At 43.9% G+C, this 27,138-nt stretch overlaps 2 long non-coding RNA genes across 2 annotated transcripts in view; both read right to left on the bottom strand.

Moving 5' to 3' along the window:
• The window catches only part of LOC121452210, a 125,659-nt gene that overhangs the window by 85,728 nt on the left and 12,793 nt on the right, over positions 1-27,138 (bottom strand). The gene's annotated exons all lie outside the window — the stretch shown is intronic.
• On the bottom strand, positions 11,274-22,242 carry LOC121452209. The gene is made up of 3 exons (XR_005974826.1): positions 22,182-22,242; positions 20,199-20,347; positions 11,274-11,303 (listed from the first exon to the last, which is right to left on the bottom strand). It is a non-coding gene; the product is annotated as an uncharacterized LOC121452209 (long non-coding RNA).

The raw sequence follows: 27,138 nt of genomic DNA, 5'->3' as shown, positions 1-27,138 counted from the left end.
CTCTTAATCATAAACCCCTGTAAACACAAAAGGCAAATTACAGCCAGGCATGGTGGCACATACCTTTAATCACAACACTTGGGAGGCAAAGGCAGGCAGATCTCCGAGAATTCAGTGCCAGCCTGGTCTCTATTATGAGCTCCAGGATAGTCAGGGCTGTGTAGAGAGGCTCTGTCTCAAAAAACCTAATGAAAAATAATTAATTTTTAAAGCAAACTATGTATTTCCAACATACAAAGGTATAGTATACACATTACCATTCAAATAGGAAGAAAGGAGACATAGTAAGGAAACACTAACCAAAGCAAGATTGAACCCCAGCACGACAAACTCCAAATCCATGAGCGCCATGTCTGCTGTCAAAGGGCTGAGCTGGCTCGAGCCTTACAGCTGTCGTGACTGCACCACACTGTACTGTCTAGGGCTGGTTCCACTCCCCATCTGCCGCTCTTCTCTGTGAATATCCCACTGCTCTGGCACCTTCAAAATCTTGGGGTCTCCAACAATCCAGGCTTCACTTTCATAGCTTCATACAATGGCCTCTTCAGACCACCATGCCCGGGCATCCTTCTCACCTGCCCACAGTGGCTTTCCTTAACCATGGAGGAAGGTTTTGCAACTCCTTTACTCCTTCACGGTGCTAAAGCCAGAACCATGAGACCAACGATGCCATGTTCTGATGCCCGCAAGGGATGAAGCTTGGCCCCTTTAAGTTGCATTTGTATAAGCCTTGTTTTATCGTGTCTTTTTGTTGCATACGCTTTTCTTATTACAAGCTAAGTTTAGCTGGCTGGAGTCTTGCCCTGGGGTCACCCTCCTTTTATTCCATCTGTGTGGGTCCTCTCCTTGTCTCTTTCAACAAAAGCCTTGGCTCCAACCTTAAATTTGTTGATGTTCTTTCTCTCTTCAAATTGCACATTTTGGATTTCTCTTTGCCCCATTTGCTTTTCCTCACTGTAGATTTGCATAAGAGTGGTGTTCAGAGGCAAGGATAGGGGCAATGTTAAGCATTGAAATCTCCTCTGCCAATTAGATTAGTCCCAACTTTTTACTTTAGACCAAGACAGACTCTTTCTACAAGGGCAAAAAGCAGCCACATTCTTTGTCAAAGTATCACAAGAATGATCTTTAGCAAGAATGATCTTTAGTTGTAATACTGTTGTCCTGGGAAACTTCCATAGTCCCCATTGCTCTCAGCACTACTGTCTTCCAAGCTCTTATGAGGATGCTTAGAACCTTCAACTGCTTTTCTAGTCCAAAATCTTCCACACTCCTCCAAAACAAAAAAAACAAAAAAAAACAAAAAACAAAAAAAAAAACAGCGTAGTCAGGCCTGTTATTTCAATTGCCCACTCCCTGGTACCAATTTAACCTTAGCTACTTACTTTCTGTAGCTGTTAAGGGATACCATAACTGAGGCAACTTATAGAAGAATTTATTTGGAGCTGACAGTTTTCAGAGGATGAGTCCATGGCTGTTCAAATCTATGAGCCTACGGAAGCCATTCTCATTCAAAGCACTAGAATGTCGAGTTTCTATTTTGTCTTAAAAATGTAGCCAATCCCTCACCCTGATGGCAAGGGGACATGCAGTCTATTCCCTGTACCTGACCTTCCTCCACTGCTCAGGCCTAGGACAAACCTCTCTCACCCCAAGTCATCATCCAGGTAGGTCTCTAGAGAAAGACCACCAAGGAAGTGTGCCATCATGGACGTAAGATTTGAACCCCTAACAAACAAGAGCCCCGTGAAACAGAGAAACACAAACTGTGGACAAACGATCCGAGAGAAAGCAGAGATGCCACTAAACTGCTGGGATCAGTTCATTTCTTAGTATGGAAAGCCCAAATCTCCGAACTGAAGATTTCAGAAACACTGAAGTGGGGTGAGCCTGGGATGCCGTCAATCATTTTGCAGAATGCAGAAGTTATCCCAGATACTCAACAATCTATTTTGAGAAGATCTTAAGCCTCCAGACACACCATGTCTCTCTTCTCTCCGTTCACTGCCCATTTCCATCCTGACCAGAGCTTCTCACATGAAGAGAAACTGTGAGCTTCTCTTCAAGCACAATGCAGCCTCTTTGAGTGAGGAAAATGAGCCTTGTTTTTTTAACATTTGCTGCTGTGTGTGCTACTAAAGATTGTGAACCAATGGAAAAATAAACGTCTCCTTCAGCTCCTATTTCACTATCAGTCCTGGGGTAAAGTTTTTGCTTGTTTGTTTTTTGTTTTGGCGGGGGTTGCTTGGTTTTGGTTTTTGCACCTAATTGAATGCCATTTTGTAGAGAAGAAAAAAAAAAACTCTAAAATATCCAGAGGCTACATGCTGGGAAAAAAAATTCATTAAATCGTTAGTAAGATCTATAGTCTCTCCATTCCAACTCCTCCTAAGTTCCCTTCATTCCCTCTCAACTTCATGGCCTCTGTTTTTTATTATGTTTGTAAATATGGTACTCATTCATGAAATATTAAGAAAATAATGCTTGAAAAGTTTCCTAGATCTTATATTCTTTGAATTTTCTGAGCCTCACGTGGATCTGTGAGATGCTCACAGGGACCTACCTACCCCTGCTATTGGCCACTGACGGATTCTGGGGGAGGAAGAGTCATGGTCTTCATTGTGCTCCCAAGGACAAGGAGCCCACCGTGTTCCAACGCTTGGGAGAACAAAGTTCCTTGAGGCCACAGATCACCAGGGAAACCAGGAATGTTAAACTCATAGGTTATCTTTTCAAGAGAAACAATGTAATATTTGTTTTCCACCCAGAAGGCCGGGATTGATGTTGTTAATTGCCAGGTCACCTTTGCTCTCTGTAGAGCCAGACCTGACCCAGATCTCAAGTCTGTTTATCACAGTTCTCCCTCCCTAGACCTTCATCATTAGGTTTCTCAGTCACTAAAACCCTTTCTTAGGGGATGTTATCATATGTGCTCTATAGCCGGATGGCCTCTACTTTTGCCAGTCAGAGACTCTGTTAGCACCCAGATAAACCCGGTCCTGCCCCTTGAGGACCTACAGAGAGTGTACCACGTCCTGCCTCATGCCAGCACGCAGGACAGGCAGTACTTTGTCTCTTTAAAAAGTGAAACTCCACCTACTTCCCTCTCTTCTTCCTTTTCCCCTATCTCTGCATCCCTCTGTCTCTCCCTTTCTCTCTTTCCTTCCCCCACTCCTTTTATCTCAATAAAACTCCCCACTTAGGCTCTGTCGTATGGCGTATTTGTCTCTCACCGGCCATGGGCTCTCACCCTCCGTGGTTTGGACCTACCAGCCGCCAAGGTCCCTCTTACGCAGAATTATTACAGACTTCATCAGATTCATAAGCTAAATTGTACCTGTTTTCATATGTGTAAAATAAACTGCCGGGTGTCAGACACCAGAAGCTTGAAATAGCACTGACTAAGTCAGCTGAACTGGGTTTTCCTTTCTCGCCTCTCACGGTTCGTTTTCCTATTTGGCTGTAGCATTTGCAGGGACCACCACACCAATGAGAGACTCCAAGCACATGCGCATACAGATAATCCTGGTTAAACTCAGTGGGAAGTGGATAAGAAAGACTTGAGTGTGGGGAAGGGACTTAGGGGGCTGAGGGTGTGAATAACGAAGGTGGAGGGGGGCAGTGAGAAAGGGGTAAGCAAAAAGTACAGGATGTATAGGACTCAGAATAAACAGAATACAGTTTATACATGAATGAAACTGTCAAAGAATAAATTTGATGAAAGGTATTAAGTAAATAAAAAATCATTTTCTTACTTGTTACCTAGCCTGATCCTGAATTCACCATTGTCCCACCTAACCTCCAGGTCCCTGGAATTATAATCATCACCATCGCCCCTCCTAGCCTCCGGGTCCCTGGGATTATTATCATACACCATCATCTCCTCCTAGCCTCCGGGTCCCAGGGATTATTATCATACACCATCATCTCCTCCTAGCCTCCGGGTCCCTGGGATTATAATCATCACCATCGCCCCTCCTAGCCTCCGGGTCCCTGGGATTATAATCATCACCATCATCCCCTCCTAGCCTCCGGGTCCCTGGGATTATAATCATCACCATCATCCCCTCCTAGCCTCCGGGTCCCTGGGATTATTATCATCACCATCGCCCCTCCTAGCCTCCGGGTCCCTGGGATTATAATCATCACCATCATCCCCTCCTAGCCTCCGGGTCCCAGGGATTATTATCATACACCATCATCTCCTCCTAGCCTCCGGGTCCCTGGGATTATAATCATCACCATCGCCCAGCCTGAAACTCCCACTCTGTGAAAGCTGGAAAGCAACTTCTAGTTCCTTTCCCTTCCCTTCCTTCCCCATCCCCTCCCCTCTTCCTCTTTCTCCTTCCTTTCCAGCTCTCTTCCTTCTCTCTCTTCTCTCTGTCCCCCCTCTTTTCTTTCTCCCTCTCCATTCCTCATACAGAGGTGACTCAGTGAGGTGCCAGTTTGTAACCCCCATGCACTTCTCTGATCCCAACACCGACACACATTCTAGACACTGGCTCTTTAATATCATACACTATCCCCTGAACATACACTATTACTTCTGTTGACTTATTTGAGGTTTCTTACTCCCTAAGTTGGATCTTCTCTCTCCAACCTAGCCACGTTTATCTGTAAATCCCAGTTATATATTAGGGTAGTCATATTTTTCCCTCCTGGCAGCTACGAAGATCACTGCATTTTATTCTGATTATACTCCCACACCCTGTCAATCACTAAGTCCACACTGGGGTCTGATCGCACCTTCCACATTCCTCCCACCCATCCTCAGCTTGTACTGTTCCTTCCATTCTATCGTTCCAAGCACCCAGCCAGATGCCAAGGATCATAGCTTATGGGATAGACCTTTAAGGACTGTTGCTATGCTCCCCCCTGTTGCTATGCTCCCCCTGATTGACAGGACACAAATAATCACTTCCCTAATTACCTCTAGGGACTGTTGCAGTATATTTGTTTCTGTGGGGTCACTTTTTAAAGACTGGTAAATGCTGTTTTCAGAAATATTTACAAGGATTTCCATGGGGAAAGCACAGTACTCTTTCACCATGACAAAACATTTCATGTTGATAACATGAAATTTCCAGATCAAACATGGATAAGGATTTTCAACTGTTAAATATACTTTCAGAAAAGAAAAGCAGTACAAATTTACCTTCCTTCACGACCTATAAGCATCTAATATATTTCTTAAAAATTCCAACACAAGGCTGGCAAAATGGCTCAGCAGGCAAAGGTATTTGGGGCCAAGCCTGATGACCGGAAGTCAAGCCCTGAGATCCACATAGTGGAAGAAGAAAACCAGCTCCCGGAAGTGTTCCTCTGGCCTCCACACATGGCCTGTGGCACACACACACACACACACACACACAAAACAAGCAAATGTATACAAACCTGTTTCAGTACAGCTGTAGGGACTCAGCCAATAGCAACTGTGTCATGTGTTTGTTTCATGTGGCCTCCTGTAGTTGTGCCATAGAGTATGGAAAAAATAAAGAATTTCTATACTTCCTCAATATCTAGCATAGCGAAGTTTTTCTGGGGAAGTTCAACAAGAAAGTACAAGCTAGGGTGATTGCAATGTTATCACCTACAAGCGGGTATGTGTCCACACCGAGGAAAGGGCTAAAGGGGGGGGCAGGGAGGAAGAAATATGGGATAACACTAAAAAATGTGCAATCCACACCTAACAGAAGCTTAATGTAGACCTTCTAACAAAGCTCTGAGGAGACCCCTCCTTCTAAAGAGTTAATTGCTCCCATGTGTCTTTGTTATGGGTCTTCTGATGTGGGAATAGCTCCCACTGCCATAAAGGACCCCACGAGTGCATTAGAGGGAAATTAAAAATATTTAATTTCTAGGGATTAAAGAGATATAACTTTCTTCTGATGAGTTCCACAGTATTAATAATTCAATAATATAATCATCTTAAGAACCCCAAGTATCATTGAACCCAGAGTTCATAATAAAATCACTTCATATAAAGAGTAAAATTGGAACTTCAATACTCTGGGTACGATTATTCTGTGTGTTAGGTTTGAAAGAAAATGGTTCCCCAGAGGGAGTGGCACTATTGGGAGGTGAGGCTTTGTTGGAGTAGGTGTGGCCTTGTTGGAGAGAATGTGTTCACCATGGAGGCAGGCTTTGGGGTCTCATGTGCTCAAACTACACCCAGTGAGACACTTTCACTTCCTGTTCCCTTCAAATCAAGATGAAGAACTCTCAGCTCCTTCTCCAGCATCATGTCTGCCTAAACACTACCATGCTTTCTGCCATGATAATAATGGACTAAACCTCTGAAACTGTAAGCCAGCCCCAATTAGATGGTTTCCTTTATAAGAATTGCCGTGGTCATGGTGTCTCTTCATGGCAATAGAAACCCTACAATACTCTGCAACCTGACATACAGCAGTGTCTTCTTCACAGGCTAGTGCCTTTCACTATTCCTTTTGTATTTGGTCAGTTTGTTTACTTGGTTGGTTGGTTGGTTGGGGGGGGGGAGTTTTTTGTGTGTTTTTGTTTAGTTTTGTTTTTTTTGTTTATTGAAAAAATTATAATGACCATTTGAATTCAAAATTCTGTTTCCTGCTGTCCCAGGAAAATCTTAAAAAGGAAAGCCACAGGAACATGGGTGTGCTGTGGACACTTAGTGAAACACAAAAGGAAACTTTTGCTAAAGGGACCGTCCAAGAAACAAGTTCAACCATCTGTCACAAAGACATAGCTGCAGGTCTTCACCTGAGCCTCTAAACCACGCCCCAGATCCTGAGTCTCAAACTGCGAAGTCAGGGATCAATGACCAAAACTACTTGCTTTTCTAGTGGCACCAGGGCGCTTGCTCCATCCCACAGCGTGTGTATCTGAACGGGTGTCTACCACAGATGCTAATGGCTCCTAAATGTATAAGGCACAGACCAAGAGATAAATGCTTCCCTCCTATACCTATATGAATAATTTCACACAAGCATATCATGATAAAGGGTTTGTTCTCACTGCTATGAATTATGAACTACGATTTTACTTGTTTGTGGCTCTCTGTGGTCTGAGAGCTTTACCTCTCTCCTACTTTATACACACAGAAAAATTCTCCTACGTAAAAATTATTGCTCCCATTTTACACTCAAGAAAATAATACTGAGAAAAAAATGTGCTTGCTCAGCAGTGGTCCAGACATCTCACCTGTCACTCTAGGCCCCCAAGAAAGGATGCTGTACTTTCAAGTGTCTGCATTAGGAAACCTGAACAGGCATGGTGTCGTTCATGACTTTAATTTTAGCACTCAACAGACAAAGACACATCTCTGTGATTTAGAGGCCAGCCTGATATACGTAAAATTTCAGGACAGCCAGGACTGGACAGATGCCTCAGTGGTTAAGAGTGCTTCCTGTCTAGCTTCCAAAGGACCCGAGATAAGTTCCCAACACCTACATCAGGCAGCTCACAACTGCCTGTAACACTTGTTTCAAGGAACCCAATGCCCTCTCTGTCTGCCATAAGCACTTCATTCACAGGTACAGACCCACACATAATTTAAAATAAAATTTAAAAAAAGAACACTTAGAAGAAGAAAGTGAAGAAAATGGAAGCAAGCAAGACTACCCACACTCATCAACTGGAAGATTTGATACTCTGGATATGGCCCCTGCCAAAGTCTTCTGTATATTAAATACAATTTCCACCAAAACCCACTACCAAATTCACAAAACTATAAGAAACCTAAAATTCATATAGAAGCACAAAAGACCTCAGATAGACAAAGCAATCCTGAGAAGAAGGATAAGGCTGGGAGGGCCACCATATCTGGTTTCAAATTATATTACAGAGCCATAGTAACAAAAACAGCATAGAAATGGCACCAAAAAAAAACCAGCCAAGTGTACCAATGGAATAGAATAGAAGATCATGATATAAACCCACACACATACAACACCTAATACATACACACCTAATACCCACACAAATACAACACCTTGTACAAAGATGCCAAGAGCACTTTGTTGGCAAAAAGACAGCCTCTATTGAATGATGCTGAGGAAACTGAGCATCCCAACAGTAGACAGATATACTTGACCCTATCTTTCCCCATACACATCGTAGCGTCCTAAATTTCCCTTGTCAAGTTGCTTCCTAAATACATTTACACTCATACATCAGCTCTCTGCTTTGACCTGCGAAGCTGCTGGCCCGGTTACCATACTGCTTATCTTTGTAGTATTTTGGAAGTAGCACTCCCTTAGTTCAATTCTACTTTGTGTGATTTAATGTCTCCTAAGCAAATCTATTAGTAAATCCTGTATAGCACCAATTCTATTACTGTGAGTTTTTCCAGCAGTAAATCCTAGTGGGTAGCCTACTGCTGTGGTTTTGCTAAATGAACAAGTTGTCAAGTTGCTTCCTAAATACATTTACACTCATACATCAGCTCTCTGCTCTGACCTGCGAAGCTGCTGTTTTCAGGTACTCCAGAGACCCATTGCGGGTCCAAATGCTGGAGATAAGTGACTGCAGAATGCTTGGTCTTAAGTCAGACCCTCTGCAAGGCTCAAAGAACATTGCAGAAGAAGTGATAGGAAGGTAAGAGACAGAAGGTGCTGCAGATTGCTGTACAAAGCTGTCTTCTGGGCAATGCCATTGCACTAATGAACTCAAGGCAGCTATGATCACCCAGACAAGAACACACAAGATGATCTGTCAGCAGTCCGTCATGGAGCAGAGGTCCCGAGGGCCTGTCTGTCTCTATGTTGTTAATAATTGGTGGAGACAGAGATGTTTTCTTCAGTGGTGTAGCCCCTGAGAAGCTGCCCACAGACCTCTGATCTGTGCCGTTTAAGCATCCCAATTTAAACTCACTGGATCACCAAAAAGCAAAAATAAGGTATAAAAATAGAAGGAGGTCTAGTAAGGGAGAGGAAGGGAGAGGAAGGGTTCCACAGGAGTGAATAGTAATGACTGAATATGGTCGAAACATATCACGTATGTATGAAAAATGTCGAAATGAAACCCATTAATATATATAATTAATGTGAACTAATTAAAATGTTATTAAACCTATGCATATTTCAAGAAAATTCTCTTTCTCTCTCTCTCTCTCTCTCTTTCCCTCTCTCTTTCTGGTCTTGTCAGGTTAGGGAATGATGTTGTTGTCATTTGATTGGTTGGTTTGGTAGGTTCTTATTGATCTTTGTGAACGTATCCATTATTGCCTGTCCTAAGTATTTTTACCATTGCATTAACAATTAAGAATCTATTTTAGGCCATGGTGGCTCCATTTCTCCTCAAATTTTACATTTTGTAATTTACCCTGCTCAACTTGTTCCTTTTCATTATAACCTTCATTAGTGTTACCAATAATCACATGACAGAGTCTATAATAGGCTGTTTAGAGATTTCCTCTGCAAACGAAATTAATCCAAAACTCTTTAGCCTCTGGCAGACTCTTCAGACAAGGGCAAAAGGCATCCACAGTTTTCACCAAAATATCACAAGAACAATCTCTAGGCCACATACTAATATTCTTCTCCTCTGAAACCTCTTGAGTCAAACCCCTGCCCACACAGTTGAAATCCCACTCAGCACTGATGGAGGAAGGTCATTGGCTAATAAAGGAACTGCCTTGGCCCATTTTATTGGTTAGAGGATAGGTGGGAGGAGTCAACAGAACAGAACGCTGGGAGGAAGAGGAAGTGAGCTGAGACTCCACAGCTCTGCTCTCCGGAGCAGATGCCTCAGCGGAGATGCCATGCCCTGCTCCCTGGCAGACACACGGGATGAAGCTCCGACCCAGGATGGACTAGGCTAGAATCTTCCCGGTAAGACCGGTGCTCACAGATTATTAGAGATGGGTTGATCGGGATGTGAGAATTAGCCTGTAAGGGCTAGGGCTAAAGGGCCAAGCAGTGATTAAAAGAATACAGTGTCTGTGTAATTATTTCGGGGCATAAGCTAGCCGGGCAGGCGGCTGGGGTGTTGGGGACGCAGCCCCTCCGCCGCCCTTATTACTTCACAGCACCACTGTCTTCCATGCTCCTACTACGGTGGCCCATTAAGCAGCACTTAACGCATTCAACATCTTTTCTCATCCATGGTCCCAAGGTCCATATTCCTTCAAACAAAAGCAAAGTCAGGCCTATCATAGCAGTGCCCTAGTCCCTGGTACCGGCTTCTATCTTAGGGGTTTGTTTTGTTTTGCTATGAAGAGACACGGCGACCATGGCAACTCTTTAAAAGAAAATGTTTAACTGTGAAGGCTCGCTTACAGTTCAGAAGTTCAGAGGTTTAGTACATTATTGTCATGGTGAGAAGCAAGGCAGTGTGCAGGCAGACACAGTGCTAGAGAAGGAGCTGAGAGTTTCTTACATCACAGGCAACAGGAAGTGGTGTGAGACACTGGGTGTGGCTTGAGTATACAGATACCTCAAAGCCTGCCTCCACAGTGACACACTTCATCTAACAAGACCATTCCTACTCCAACAAAGCCACACCTCCTAATAGTACCACTCCCTTACAGGGCCATTTTCTTCCAAACCACCACAAGGGTCTTTTTTTTTTTTTAATTACTCTTTTCAAAATGTATTTATTCTTCCACAATTTGACATACAAAGAAATGATATATAAATGTACTTTGATCAACTGCCCTCCATTCTTATTCTCATGCATTTCTCTCTCCCATCCCTCTGAAGAGGGTTGCCTTTGCGGGGGAAGTATGGCTGATCTATTCTCGTTTGTTAATTTAGCTGAATTAATCGTATTTAAAGATGAGAATGCTTTCACCAAACCAACCTGTCCTGTGTCTCATCCCAGTCTCTAGAGAAAGATTTAAAACTGACCTCCAAGGTCTGAGGAATTGATATGAATTACAGCGTTATGAGACAGATTCAATGGCCCAACTCTGCACAAACCCAGAAGAGGGATAGCTACTAACGCCAGCTGTCCAGATAGAACTTTAGGCCCAGTAACAACCTTAAGCTCTCGCTACAGCACAGCTATCATACTGCACCAATCAAGCAGAAGATGCCTCATGCCCCGTGAGGTCTCCTCTTGTTGAGCCATGTGGCGTTTGAGATTCCAAGTGTGTGGGATGTAACCATAATTTATCTCGATGTGGGAGGCCATTTAGCTTTAACATCTCTGCCCTAGTGACTGCTAACTCTTTCCAGGATACTGACAAAATGTACTCACGGGTATAGAAGGTGGCGCATACTCAACAGTCTCCTAAGAGTCTCCTAAGACTCTTCCAGTAGAACGTTGCTAAGCCTGAAAGCTCACGAATTGGTGGCAGGTCCTGGAACAGGCTTCTTGGAGACCTGTATAAGGCATGGTAACAACTGTAACACAGAAATTCAGTCGGGAAACTTGAACTTAACAGCTAGCAAATATGTATTTTAAGCAATGTCTCTCAAAATGTGGTCCCCAGACCAGCAGCAGAATGTCACCCGAGAACATGTTAGAAATGCAAATTATAGCCTCTGTCCTCCGCATCCCCCACCACACGTTGAGTCAGAAATGCCCAGGGCCCAGTGTTGTGGTTTGAGTAAACATGGCCCCCCACCATAGGCTCGTTTATTTGAATGCTTGTCACCAGGGAGTGGAACTGTTGGAAAAAAGGTTTAGAAAGATTAGGTGTGGCCTTGTTAAAGAAGTGTGTCACTGGGAGTGGGCTTTGAGATTTCAAAAGCCCACACCGGGCCTCATTCTCTCTCTCTCTCTCCCTCTCCTCCTTTTCCCTCACCTACAGGTCAAGATGAAGCTCTTAGCTCCTTCTTTGAGCACTATGCCTGCCATCACCAGGCTCCCCACCATGATGATAATGGGATAAACCTCTGGAACTGTAAACAAGTCCCCAGTTAAATGCTTTCTTCTATAAGAGTTCCCTTGACCATCAGGTCTCTTCACAGCCATACAACAGTGACTGAGACCAGCAATCTATAGTTAACAGGATTTCAAGGTAATCCTTAACGTTAAGGGATCCACGATCTGAGGCACCCCAAAAAGATCATGCTTGTCATTATTACAGAGGAGTAGCCCAAAATCAAGCAATCTTGCAGATGACACCCTAAAACATTGTAAGAGCATAGCAAGCTAATAAATTACTTGAATTCACTCTACTGTTCTTTGTAAGATCTGGGTATCGCGATGGGACCACTTAGTGGTGTGTAAGTAACTGGTCAGATTCTGAGTCAGATCTAGACAGACGGCAGAGGTACCGCACAGTCCGGAAAAGGACGTACAAAGGCTCCATGCACAGTCTGGAAAGGCAAGCGCAAAGGCTCCAGGACACCAGCTGCTCTTCATCATCCATGGTTGGACCGAACGCTCTGATGCCCCACCCCATACCATGGCACATTAAAACCATGCCCATCCGCTTCCAGGACAATCCCACCCTGCTTGTAAATTATTCTTTCACCCCCAAATATGGCACACATTTTAAAATACATCATTGCGGTTTCTAAGTCCGTGTCTCTTGCAAATGCGAGTCCAGTTAATGGCATTCTCAGCTGTGGCCTTCCTTGTGGCGGAAAACGATTGGCTGCCAGGAGTATATTCTCGGCAAGAGCTACCAGAAGTCTCCTCTCCTCCCTCCTTATGTAGTAACTTCCAGAAGCACCCAGACGACTTCAGCAGGACAGAAAATCTGGTCCCTTGATATCCCATCAATAAAAATCAAAACTGGGCACAGTGGATCATGCCTATGATCCCAGCACGCAAGATTCAGGAGGATGAAGACATAAAGATTAAACTAACTAACCAAAAGAGATTATACTCTCCAAGGTAAAGATTGTTAGTAAGTAAAGGAGAAAAGATGATACACGTGGCAGAGAAATATAAGACTTGCGATCCAGCTTTAGAACCAATTTTAGAACCTTAGACTTAGCTACAAAGTAACTCCCTTTCTAGGCTAAAATGAAGGGTTGTAGGCTCAACAACTCTGATAACCATGAACTCAGACCACAGTGAAAGGAAAGGTTTTTGTCTTTGTTGCCCTGTGGGTCTCAAGGTTTTTGTCTTTGCTGCCTCGTGCGTCTCTTCCCCACTCTGGGCCACCTTTTCCTCACCAGCACACCCAACCCGGCAGTTACTCCTCCTCGGCAATGTCCCACGCATCACCTTGACCCAGATATCTAAGGCCGAGGGAAAACAGCGCTGTCAGATTTCATAAATGTGCGGGACGACTCCCACTGAAAGAGACATTCTGTCACCAGGGAAGCAGGGCTTGTCAAGAAACATCGCATTAACATCGGGAAGGGTTCACGTTTCGGGTTAGAAGGCTTTATTTTTAGAGATAAGTTTCCTATTTCATACTTTGCAGAAAAAAGTACGATGTAATAAATGGTCCTTCGTTTTGAAAACCAGAACTAGTATGCTGCTACCATGGAACCATTAAAACGCATGTTTATCAAAATCAAGACAATTCCTATTCAAGAAACTTTAAGCTTTGGACTATATTCTGCTTATTCTAGAAATTGATATCATTTCTTATTTTGCCCTGTGAAACATTTCATCCTTCCAACGTGTCCAAAGTGAGCTAATTTGCACCTGCTCTCCACATAGTCCCCAGGGCCTCAGAGGCACTGCCTTCCTCTGCTCTGCTTCAGGGAGTGCAGCCCCCACCCACTCCTCCACCCCAACTCCAGCCCCGCTCTCTTCCGCTCTCTTCCGTTCTCTCCTTTCCTCTATTCGTTCCTTCCTAGCAACAAAGTGCTGGGGAAAAAAAAACAAGTGAAGGATGAAAATATTTACAGGGTGAGAACTTCCCTCCAGCTTCCACTTGCAGGAAAGTGTGAGGGGTCAGGAGTATGATTTATGGAGCTTTGTACCCCCCCCCCTTGCCAGGTACAGAAGGCCCCTTGATTTTGTGATTCTTTCCCATCTTGGTGGTCAAGCGAACCGCGAGGGGGTCACTTCTATGCTGCCCCAGGACAAAGAACTTGATTAGTACATGAGGACACAAGAGAGAACAGCAGGACCCCAGGAGCCCTGCCAGGAAAAGCAGAGCGTGGAGTCAACAAGAGCAACACAACCGCCTGGGCCTCCCTCCTTCTGAGAATCACACCTACTCTGTGTTTACAGGGAGCCGGTGAAGGCTGTGGGAGCGCCATCCTGTTAGTCCACCTGTCCCGCCAGGGAGGGATGTTTCCCCCCCAGGCCTCCAACCCTGCAGGTGGGGCAGCAGGTGAAGCCCCTGGTAAGTTTCCATCAGACAATAGGAGGCCCTCCCCTCAGCCACCCAAGCAGTGCTCAGAGCAATGTGTCAAAAACACAAGAGCGTTACAAGTCTGGGGTAGCAGACAAACTTGATAAAGCAGATAAAACCTGAAGGAGCAGCCCACACAACGAGAGCAAAGTAATGAACTAATAACACAGAAGGACAGCGGAAGAGAGAGCTCAGTCAGTAAAGTGAAGATGTCCCAAACCCACACTTGAAACACTCAACTTGCTGTTAATCACATGCTAAGGAGGCAGAGCTAGGCAGATCTCAGGGCCTGCCGACCAGCCAGCCAGCCGGTCACTCCAGTGAGAACAGTGCCAGATGGAGACCTGTGGCCTGCACAGGTATGCAGACACAAACAGCCCCACTCACACATCCACGCACATACATGTGTGGTTGCATACATGTACGGTGCATACGCGTATGTGTATGCTTGGGGGGGGTGTGCACATGTACATACACGCACACACACACACACAGAGAGAGAGAGAGAGAGAGAGAGAGAGAGAGAGAGAGAAAGAGAGAGATCTAAGAGGAAAGTAAAGGAAGCTTGTAAAGCCAAGAACTATGACAGAAGAGAAAACCCGCATACAGGTTCTCGTAGGCTCATGCTTATAAGAGGTGGTATTGATAAGCATCATGTTACCCAAAACAAGCCCATCCTGTAAAATATAACTATATTTTCTCTCATATGTGCAAATGGGGGCAGGGAGAGGACAAGTTAAAACGGGATGTTTCAGTGAGGGCTTCTTGTGCTGTGCTAAAAGACCATGGCCAAAGCGAGTGGAGAGGAAAGGGCTCATTTCCCTAGCCTTCCACAACAGTCTCTCCTCAGAGGAAGTGGAGGCAGGGACTCAGGGCCGGAACCTGGCGATGGGAACTGAAGCAAAAGCCATGGAGGAGCTCTGCTTCCCGGCTTCTCTAAAAGCCTCCTCAGCCTGCTTTCTTATCCACCCGACTGCCAGCCCAGGGGTGGCACGGTGAGCTGCCCCTCTGACAATCAATCATCAGCCAAGAAAACACTCCCCAGGCTAGCCCACGGGACAGCTCTGGTGCGGGCATTTTCTCAAGTGAGATTCCCTCTCCTACAATGACTCTAGCTTATGTTAACTTGACACAAAGCCATAGCCCAGACACACTGGGGATGTGGAAAGGGGTCAGTTAGACAAGAAAATGTCCTAGCAGAGGTGAATGGGATAAAATATATATATGATATGCATGTAGTGGGGTGTCATAATGAAACCCAGGGCTCTGTTCAATGTGTTCTGAGATCACACTCACACACTCACATATTCATGCACACATTCACACACACTCACATTTATACTCACACCCAACAGACACACTTACATACACTCACACACAACACACGCACATTTACATACACTCACACACAACCCACACACATTTACATACACTCACACACAACCCACACACATTTACACACACTCAACACACGCACATTTACACACACTCACACTCAACACACGCACATTTACATATACTCACACACAACCCACGCACATTTACATACACTCACACTCAACACACACATTTACATACACTCACACACATTTACATACACTCACACTCAACACACACATTTACATACACTCACACTCAACACACACATTTACATACACTCACACACAACACACACACACTTACGTACACTCACACACAACACACGCACATTTACATACACTCACACACTTACACACACATTTACATACACTCACACACTTACACACACATTTACATGCACTCACACACTTATACACACATTTACATATACTCACACACTTACACACACATTTACATACACTCACACACTTACACACACATTTACATACACTCACACACAACACACACATTTACATGCACTCACACACTTACACACACATTTACATACACTCACACACAACACACACATTTACATACACTCACACACAACACACACATTTACATACACACACAACACACGCACATTTACATACACTCACACCCAACACACACATTTACATACACTCACACACAACACACACATTTACATACACTCACACACAACACGCACATTTACACAACACACACACAACACACGCACATTTACATACACTCACACACAACACACACACATTTACACAACACACACACACAACACACGCACATTTACATACACTCACACACAACACACACATTTACATACACTCACACACTTACACATTTACATACGCTCACACACAACCCACACACATTTACATACACTCACACACAACCCACGCACACTTACATACACTCACACACAACGCACACACATTTACATACACTCACACACAACCCACACACATTTACATACACTCACACACAACACACACATTTACATACACTCACACACAACACACACATTTACACAACACACACACAACACACGCACATTTACATACACTCACACACAACACACACACATTTACACAACACACACACAACACACGCACATTTACATACACTCACACACAACACACTCACATTTACACAACACACACACAACACACGCACATTTACACAACACACACACAACACACTCACACACAACACACACACAGGTTTGACCATTATCCAGGAAGCAGAACAGACTGAGTACAAGTGGATAAAATGCTATGCCAAAAATAAAAATAGAAATCATAAAAGCTTGTCTAAAACTTTACAGGCACTTTCACACTTTGTAAGTCTGTGACACGCATCAAATAAAGTATCTGGACCAGGGCTGGAGAGATGGCTCAGCAGTAAGAGCACTGGCTGCTCTTCCAGAGAACCTGGTTCAATTTTCAGCACCCACGGGGCTGCCCACAATAATCTGTAACTCCAGGGCCAGGGGGTCAGCGCCCTCTTCCAGTACCAGGCTCTCTCATACATACATGCAGGCAAAACACCCGTACACACACAAAAATAAAATAAATGAATTAAATTAAGAAGATATCTGGACCAAATGAGGAGAAGGTTCTGGTTGTTTCCTTTCTGTGGAAATAACTGAATGAAGGCTCCCCACTCTCAGTTATAAATGGCATGCAGTTCAATCCAAAAAGCCCGCACAGTTAACGGAAGGAGTCTGGCTCCTCCGGCAGCTTATACCCACAGAAACCAAAAGCGACCCTCTGCCCACAGGCAGCCATCACACTGTGAGGTGTAAACTCCCCGGACAAGCATTTTAAACCCGTTTTGGTGTCTGCTCCAGAAAAGTCCTTTACAGTGTGCTTCGTTACTGGAGGACGAAGGACAGGCACAGAAGGACTCTTGGATGTAGCTCACTTACTCGAAAGAACGGGTGCATCCCGTGACGGCGTTGGAACCCTTCATTATATTGTGAACGGGCACCCGAGTGTTTTCATATAACCACGCTCACCCACCAGGGCTGCTAACTCAAACACCGCTGTGCTGTGCCCATCACACTAGAACAAAAAGCTGCCTCTTTCACTGGAGATGATAACTGAAATCAAATATTTTCTGAGTAAATATTTTTGGTTTGCTAAGTCACACAGTCAGCTTTCATATTATGCATCAAAACAGAAAGCCTTTTCCAAGTCTAAAAAAAATCACAGCTATTTTGTAAACAAAACATTAAGCAAACATGAACTTGAGCATCTCTGAAGGTCAGACCCGAGACTCATCTTTGATGATTGATTCTAAATCCACTCATTATAATTAATAAAAGTAGTGCCAATATGTGACTGGAATTTCTTACATAATAGGTAATTCTAGATTATTCAATTTACTTTTTGATTATTTGTTGTAAGCAACTTCCACCCAAGATAATTAAAGAGCAAGAAGAAAAAAACAAAAAGACAAACACTGTCCAAGCCAACCACATCAACAGGTCTGGCAAAGTTTTGGCATGTCTGTCTCTGGCAGCAGCTCCATGGCTTCTCCCTGACTCTGCCTCCTTTCTCCCAGCATTCAGTTTAGTTTTCCCCACCTAGCTGTGCTCTACCCTATTACAGACCCCAAATAGCTTCTTTATTAACCGGTAGTATTCACAGCATACAGAGGGGAATCCCACATCAAGGAATGTATTAGGGATATCAAATTGGGTTGGAGAGGGACACACTGGAATTTTATTCAACTGCAAAGAAGAATGATGTTGTAACATTTGCAGGAAAACCGAAATCATTGTGCTAAGTGACATAAGCCTAACTCAGAAAGAAACCATTTTCTCTCATACGTAGAATCTAGATTTAAATGTGTGTGTGTGTGTGTGTGTGTAGGACAGGAAAGCACAAGGGGAGCTATAAGACAGAAGAGCTCTAAAGGGGGCAGGATGATAGGACATAGACAATACGAGAGTAGAAGAGAGTGTGGGGGTGAGGGAGGAAGGAGCCATCATGATAGGGAGGGTGATGAGTGAGGACGAATAAGATTAAAATCGAATCAACTCTATGAAGATGTTCACAGTGAAATGTGTATGATCTCACATGAGAAAACATCCAGTTAGCAGACATCTTCAGCAAACTGACATAAACCAGCCACAGATTATTTAGCTTCCTGAACCCCGCCCCCTCTGCCTTGTAGAGGGTTTTTTCTTGGTGTGTCTGTTGCATGTGTGTTTTTCCTCATCCCCTCTAATCTTTCTGATTACAAAAAAAAAAAAGATAAGTATATAAAATTTCAGTCACATAGGTCACCCAATAATATTAGATTAAAAAAGAAAATACTGAAGGAAGAAACTGATGAAGGCATTAGAAAGCTAAAAGGCTGGGCTGACAGAACCAGTCAGTACTGTGAAAACAGCTACATTATTTAAAGCCACGTTCAGATTCAATGCAATCACCAGTAAGTCTCCAATGATAGTCTTCACAGGAATAGAAAAATTCATCCTAAAATTCATATGAAATCACCAAAGACCCCAAACAGCTGAAGCCATCCTAAGTAGAAGAAGGAGGACTGTTAGAGAAACCAGTATTGCAATACACTACAGAGCCACGGTGACATGTCAGCATGACCCTGGCACAGAACACACCCCAAGATCGGTGGAATCGCGTAGACGACCTGGATACACCCTTACTGAGTCACACACCCCAAGATCAGTGGAATCGCATAGGTGACCTGGCTATACCCTCACTGAGCCACACACCCTGAGATCAGTAGAATCGCATAGATGACCTGGATACACTGAGCCACAGTCGCCTGATTCTTTCCTCTTCCACAAAGAGAACTGGGAAGATCACACAGTCACATGCAGAATAGAAACTGGATCCCTGACTCTTAACCCTGCAACACAGACCGAAGATCTTCATTTAAGGCCTGAAGCAGCCCAGAAAATGTCAGCGAGAGTTGACAAACAGAAATGCCCGAGATTAGCTGGTGCTTTCTCACCTTCCAGTTCTCATGCAAGAATCACTCCTTCAGAACATGGCCCCCCGTTCCGAAATATGGGCTCCGCTGTATGGTGCTAAGTTACTCTCTATTCCGTCCCATCGTTCTGTAACTACACATTTACTGTGTTTCCTCGTACGGTGCTATCTTTTCTCCTAAGTGACAAACTTCAGTGCTAACTAAGCCACCCATTTGTCTGAACTCCATATCAAGGACCTAGTACCATGCCTCCAAAGCAGAATACATTTAACAAATATCTTTGAATGAATAAGACGTGGGATGGAAACTGGGCATAGAGGCGCATACTTTTAATCCCAGCACTCAGGAAGCAGAGGCAGGTGGATCTCTGAGTTCAAAGCCAGCCTAGTCTACAAAGTAAGTTCCAGGATATATAGAGCTACATAGTGAGATGCCATCTTCAAAAGCACCAAAAACAAAACAAAAAAAAAAAAAGTAATGAGGTGTAGGAATTCTCCAAAAATACCCATTACTGAAGATGGTCCCTGCTCTAGTTTATCTATAAGATGAAGTAACCAAGAGCTTTGAAATTGATGATGGTGAAGTACCTCTTCAGACCCTACTGGTATGCCAACAGGAGATGGTAACAATAAAAAGACACTCTTACCTCTTGTTCAGAAGGTCATTGTGAAGAAGAAACTCTGGACACCTTGTGATCTTGAAGCTCCTCTCTGTGCTGGGAGGCCAGCGCTCTTCTAGTAGTTGATAGGGCCTCAGACACCATAGCCTGTCCATTCTTGATCAGCAGCAGACAGACTGAGGAAACAGGGCGCCCAGTGTCATTAGCAACATGTCCACAATAATCACTACACACTAGTTTCAGCACTTGCTCAGGTTAGTTTTGTGGATGAAAAAGCTAAAACATTTTGTATAAGCAGAGATTGAACTCTGTGTCAGAATACCAGGCCTGTCGCCACCCAGAGTGTTGCTTGTGGCACAAGTGATCTTAGTCCCTCTCGTTTGCCAATCCCAACTTCCCCATCTGCAGAACTGTAATGTCACTTGGCTATAGCTGCTCTCAGGGCTTATGAGTCTCAGAGGCATCTGGGTGACCAACCTCTGCTAATTCGGCAGCCCTAAGATAGAAAATGGCGTGGCTGGACTGTGCCAGCCAGAGAAGGAAGAAGAGGGCAGAAGAGGGCGCACCAATGCCTAGTCGTACCATACTTCCTCAGCCTCTGTGGTACTATATAACCCCAAGGCTGGTGAGGTGCCCCTTGGCAAAGATCTGATCATGAAGAACCATCTGGGTTTGGAGGCAGGTGAGCAGGGAAACTCCACAAGTCCCCAAATGGCCCTTGTTCCCTCAGACCCAACCACACACCCAATAACACTGAAGCCCTGGGCCAGGAGGGGGATCTGTGGACTTCTGCACTGCCCCTGTCGTTGGAGAACACTCTAACCCCTACCGTGTGTCTCAACAGGGCTCTCTTCTGTCTACATCCTTTAGATAACTACACATCTGAGCCTGGCTTCTTCGCCAATAGAACCTTCAGTTGATTATGAGCACAGCAGCAGCATAGGTTCAAGTGTGTTTGAAGAAACAGAATTATTTCACAGATAGGCGTTATCATCAACTGTCCTTATAGCTGAATTCTGAGTTTTACGTCTTTTCTGGAAGAAAAGTTCCACTAGATGCAAAGCCAGGTGTTACTCCTGCCTGCTTTTGTCTAGAGATGCCATGTTCTCTGAGAATGTGTCCAGTCTCCAAACAAGAAATTCGACAGCAGGGACATTTTCTCTCAATACAGCTACGAGTGTGAAGTGTGTAGTGTCTGCCAGTACAGAGATGGCACCCACTAAATATTGGAACCTGGAATTAGGGACCCAGAATTTAAAAGAAGTAAATTAATTCTAAAACTCTGTATCCACAAGAAATATCCTATGATGAAAACAATATAAAATTATTTCAAACTGGCTCAAACAGCAGTGAAATTCTTTGGCTATTGCGGCAGAAAAGTCTCTGGGTAATGTGCATCGCTCCTAAAGGCCCTCCTGCTTCCCCTGCAGTTATCTTGGCTGGTGCTATCTGACCCTCTCTTCACTAGGCAGGACTATTACAAGGGAGTAAGGAAGATCAAATCCACCAGAGGCCTGGGGTTCACACCACTGTTCTCCTCTCCCCTGGCGTTAGCAGCCAGTGTGGAGTGATTGTCTAAAACACCCCATAAATAGAAACCAGTAGCAAACACAGTCTAGGTTTTGACAGTTCATCTCACAGCTTGGCTGCACTTGGATGTTTCATGCATCCTCTGTTCCGCATAAGTTCTTTTTTTTTTATTTATTTATTATGTATACAATATTCTGTCTGTGTGTATGTCTGCAGGCCAGAAGAGGGCACCAGACCTCATTACAGATGGTTGTGAGCCACCATGTGGTTGCTGGGAATTGAACTCAGGACCTTTGGAAGATCAGGCAATGCTCTTTACCACTGAGCCATCTCTCCAGCCCCCCGCATAATTTCTTGATGCCCCATTTTAGAATCTGTCAGATCAAGATAATCACATTGTCCTTGTAACTCATGGGGCTAAAGAAAGGATAAACAGGCAGTAGACGAGAAAGTACTGAACATTACATTGATAGCGCTTACGTGCTAACACTTCTGAGTTTTAACTTCATCCCCGCTGTGTCTGTGGAAGCACTTCCGGGTGTAAGGATCATTTGTCAAAATAGTCATCTAGGGTCAACAGTCCTGGATGGATCAGATCTGTGCTTTCCCTGAAGCTACGGTGCCGCCTGGCATCCAACAGGCTGCGTGGTTATGAGGCATCCGTGAGACAGACAAGGGCTTGACAAAAGGCAGAAAAGAAAAAGTGACATTGAAAACACACCAGGCACAGTGTCACACCCCTGTGGTTCTAGCACTCAGAAGGCTGAGGCAGGAGACTGCCAGAGTTCAAGGCTAACCTGGGCTACATAGGCAGATCCTATCATAAACAAATGACAGTGGGTCTCGTGTTTGCCACTCCCACGTCTTCAGGAACTTTTATTTATGTTAAAGGTTAACTCAAGTTGGCCAACATGCCTGCCACACATCTGCAGTCCCCGCACTGGAAACGTGGAGGCAGAAAAAGAGTTCAGGATTGTCCTCAGCTACATAGTACATTTGAGGCCAGCTCTGCAAATGATTGAAAGAAAGAAAAATATAAATCAAAACAAATTAACTTATTCAATGTCTAAGGCAATGTGTTTTTTTCTTTAAGGATTTGGGGCCCAGATTCTTCACCCCCTTATAGCAGTGGCTCTCAACCTTCCTCCTGCTGCAACCCTTAAATTCAGTTTCTCATGCTGTGGTGACCCCCAACCATAAAATGAGTTTCATTGCTACTTCGTAACTGTAATATTGCTACTGTTATGAACCATAATGTAAATATCTGTTTTCTGATGGTCTTAGGTGACCCCTGTGAAAGGGTGGTTTGACCCCCAAAGGGAGTCATGACCCACGTATTGAGCACCACTGTCTTATAAGGAGGCAAAAGCAAACACCAAAATTAACTGCAAAAGAAAAGTTGAGCCTGTGCTCACCTGTAGTCACAGTCACTTGGGAAGCTCAGACAGGGGAAAGTTTGTACCCGGGAGTTTCAGACCACCTCAAGTAACACAGTGAGACTCTGTCCCTCAAAATATCTGGGATTAAAGTTAAATATAAACTAAATGAAAGCTAAAAGTCTAACTTCACCAGCAAAAGGCTGAAGGAGGTCGGTGAAAAACAAGCATGCACCAGCAAAAGTCCCCATCTGTCAAATGCAGTAACCCGTGAAGACCTGGCTGCAGCTCCGTCAGGGACACCCAGTTACCAGCGGGTCCAGGCAAACGTCGCTGAGAGTGGAAGTGAGCATCCCCACTCCACACCGCTCAAAACAAATTTTCAGACAGAGGAAATTTTGTCCCTCCAGAGAAAAACAGGAACGGATCAGAACTCTCTGCAGTTTTGTAAAGACATTAGGACATCGGAAGCCCTTTTAATCATAAGCTAACACACCAGGGTGACCTAAGGCAGCCCTTAGTGAACCATGCCACACTCGAAGGCCTCCACTGAATGTAGTGGGCTGTTTCTGCATCTTTGTGTCTAGAATGGGATCACCGTGTCCTTGAGAGAACTGAGAAAAGTCATCTGTTCCCAGTGAGGGAGATTAAGACTCCAGAGCAGGGCTGGAGAGATGGCTCAGTGGTTAAGAGCATTGCCTGCTCTTCCAAAGGTCCTGAGTTCAGTTCCCAGCAACCACATGGTGGCTCACAACCATCTGTAATGGGGTCTGGTGCCCTCTTCTGGCCTGCAGACAGACAGAACATTGTATACATAATAAATAAATATTTTAAAAAAAAAAAAAGACTCCAGAGCAGTTCATCTCACAGGGGACCCCGACTCCTCAAAAACCACAACAATGTCCCACTCCAGCAGACGTGAAGGAGGGATCTGCTTCCATAGGTTTGGGTCATTTGGTTTTCCTTTTTCTTTCTTTTTGCATATTGTCATTATATACCGTGATGGGTTTCATAGAGACAATTTCCTGGAAGTATATGCACGTGCTTTGATAGTATCCCACCCCAAACCATCCTCTCCTCCCCATTCCATTTGCCCTTCCATGATGTTCCCAGTCTCCCTTTGGTGTCCATGTTGCATTTGCACATAGTACACACAGACACAAGTACACACACATACACATATACGTACACACATGCATACACACACTCACACACACATGCACATATACGTACACACATGCATACACACACATGCACATATACGTACACACATGCATACACACACATGCACATATACGTACACACATCATACACACACTCTCACACACACATGCACATATACGTACACACATGCATACACACATGCACATATATGTACACACATGCATACACACACTCACACACATGCATACACAATGCACATATATGTACACACATGCATACACACACATGCACATATACGTACACACATGCATACACACACTCACATACACACATGAATGCATGCACACACAGAGACACAAGTACACACACACATGCACATATACGTACACACATGCATACACACACATGCACATATACGTACACACATGCATACACACACTCACACACACATGAATGCATGCATGCACACACATGCACACGTGAGTATGCGTGTGTGTTTCTGTCTTTATGTACAATCTAGAACCCACAAATGAGAAAGCGTGCAGTGTTCTCTGCACCTGGCTCATCTGGACGCCCCCTGGCTGCACTCATTTCCCAGGAGAGGACTTAACCTTGCTCTTCTCTGTGACTGAATAAAATCCCACACACCACACTTTCTTTAAACTCAGAATTACCATAGGCACACACAACTTTGTTTTGGTGTTTTCATTTTGCTTTTATTGAGTCTTTGTTTGCAACTTGTTCAAAAATGGTTTAGCTTCTATAATGCCTGAAATAATGATTATCAGCCAAAAAAATCATTATGCTGTGTATTTGAGTATTATTATTCTGAAGCTATTTTCATGTATGGTGAGATACATCAAGTTAGTAATCCAAGCGGCGTCATTGAGAATTGAGATTGCAGAAATGTTTGAAAAAGCAATAAAGATATAAAACCAGTGAGTTTTAAAACTCCGCAGTTATGAACTAGAATTGAAAATACCCATTAAAAATCATTTATAGGGGAAAAATTATTCCTAGTTCTATCCACTAAAGAGGCCTGATAATGAATATCCCAGAATATAACCACACTCTAGCACCCAAATTACATATGTGTCTGTGTATATCTGTGTGCGTCTGTATGCATGTGTGTATGTGTGTCTGTGTTTCTGGATGTGGATGAGTGTGTGTGTGTGTGTGTTACTGGAGATTGAATTTAGGACTTTGCACTTTCCAGACAATCGGTCTATCTTTGTGCTATTTTCTCAACCGTTTGGTTTTCCATTTTGAGAAAATGTACTGAGCTACCCAGGCTGGCCTTGAACTTGCAGTCCTATCCCTCCACCTTAGTTTCTTCAGTAGCCAAGATTACAGCCTGCATGCCTAGGCATTCTAACTCTCACTTTCCACTAATAGGAACTGGAGTTCCTTGGCGAACTGGCTACCTCACACTGTAGACGGACTTTCTTTCCTGCCGCCAGCCCTAAATAATGACGTGGAGACTTCTTATTAATTACGAAAGCTTGGCCTTTAACTTAGGCTTGTCTTATTTAATCTGTGTTCTAGCACATGGTATTACCTCTCTTTCATCTTGCACCTCCTTTTCCCTCTCCATCTGGAGACTCCGGGCATCTCTGCCCTTCTTCCCAGTATTCTCTCTGCCCTGAAAATCCTAGCTATGAGCCATTTAGCTTTTCAGTAAACCAGTCACAGTAACATATATTCACACAGTGTAAAGGAATATTCCACAACATCACACCCTAGACAGGAAAGCTCCAAGACTAGCATGGAACATTTTGTCACACCAGACAACAGGGAGAGTATGAAAAACTAGTCATGTCACGTCTGTGAACAAGCTAGGAAAATCTCCACAGGCCACAAATGGACCAACCTGAAAGAAACGCAAACATCCAATCTGTTGAAATCCGTGAGTTCATGATTATGGTTAAGATAGGCAAAAACAAATTCAGTCACCTTTGGCACATATAAGAGGGTCTACTTTTCTTTTTACTGTGGTAAAAACCATAACAGAAAACTGATTATCTGTCAGGTAGGTGGTAGTGGCCCACACTTTTAACTCCAGCAATTAGGAGGCAGAGACAGAGGGATCTCTATGAGTTCAAGGCCAGTCTGGGTCTACAGAGTTCCAGACTTTCAGGAATACACAAAAGAAAACCTGTTTGAAAAACCCAAACAAACCAACCCAACAACAAAGAAAGAAATTGTTCTGGAACTCACTATGTAGACAGACAGACCTCAAACTCACAGAGATCTGATGACTGTGCCTCCTGAGTGCTGGGATTAAAGCCTGTGCCATCAGGCCCAGCAACTACATACTTTTAAAAAGGCTAAAACCATGCTGGGAGTTTAGCATGGGGGACACAGCACATATTTGGTACATGGAAGGCCCAACGTTCAGTCCCAGGCTCTGCAAAAATATAACGTGGGAAAATTGAGTGTAATATTTGTACATTTTTTTAAAAAAAAAAAAATCAGTTTAGGAAAAAAAGAACCTGAATCTGACCAAACCTCCCTAGCTAATTCCCAAATTAATTGTATTTCACAAGGTAAAAAAAAAAAAAGTTTTTGTTTTGTTTCTTGTTTTGTTTCAGCCTAGTGCTGATGTTTTCCAGTGCACTTTTTCCCTGAATTCACTGAGTTTTACAATTTATAGTATTTCTATTGAAAATGTATCCTTTCCTGAAGTCTCGATTTCTTTGCTGATTTTTTCATCTATGCTACTTTCTCATCTCTATCCTTGACCTCTTCTCTGCATCTGAATTAATCCCTACCCCATTATCACTTTGACAAACTTTTGAATTCTTAGCTGGCATTCACCTCATTTCAGAATCTTTACGTGTGGTAGCTGAGGCATCCTGATATTTTGGAGGAGTCATGTTGATCTACATTTTTATGTT

The sequence above is a fragment of the Microtus oregoni genome, unplaced genomic scaffold, assembly GCF_018167655.1.
Source record: "Microtus oregoni isolate MIOR12 unplaced genomic scaffold, Mior012 000009F_ref0000495, whole genome shotgun sequence".
NCBI lineage: Eukaryota > Metazoa > Chordata > Mammalia > Rodentia > Cricetidae > Microtus > Microtus oregoni.
This window is presented reverse-complemented; position numbering and strand designations above follow the sequence as displayed.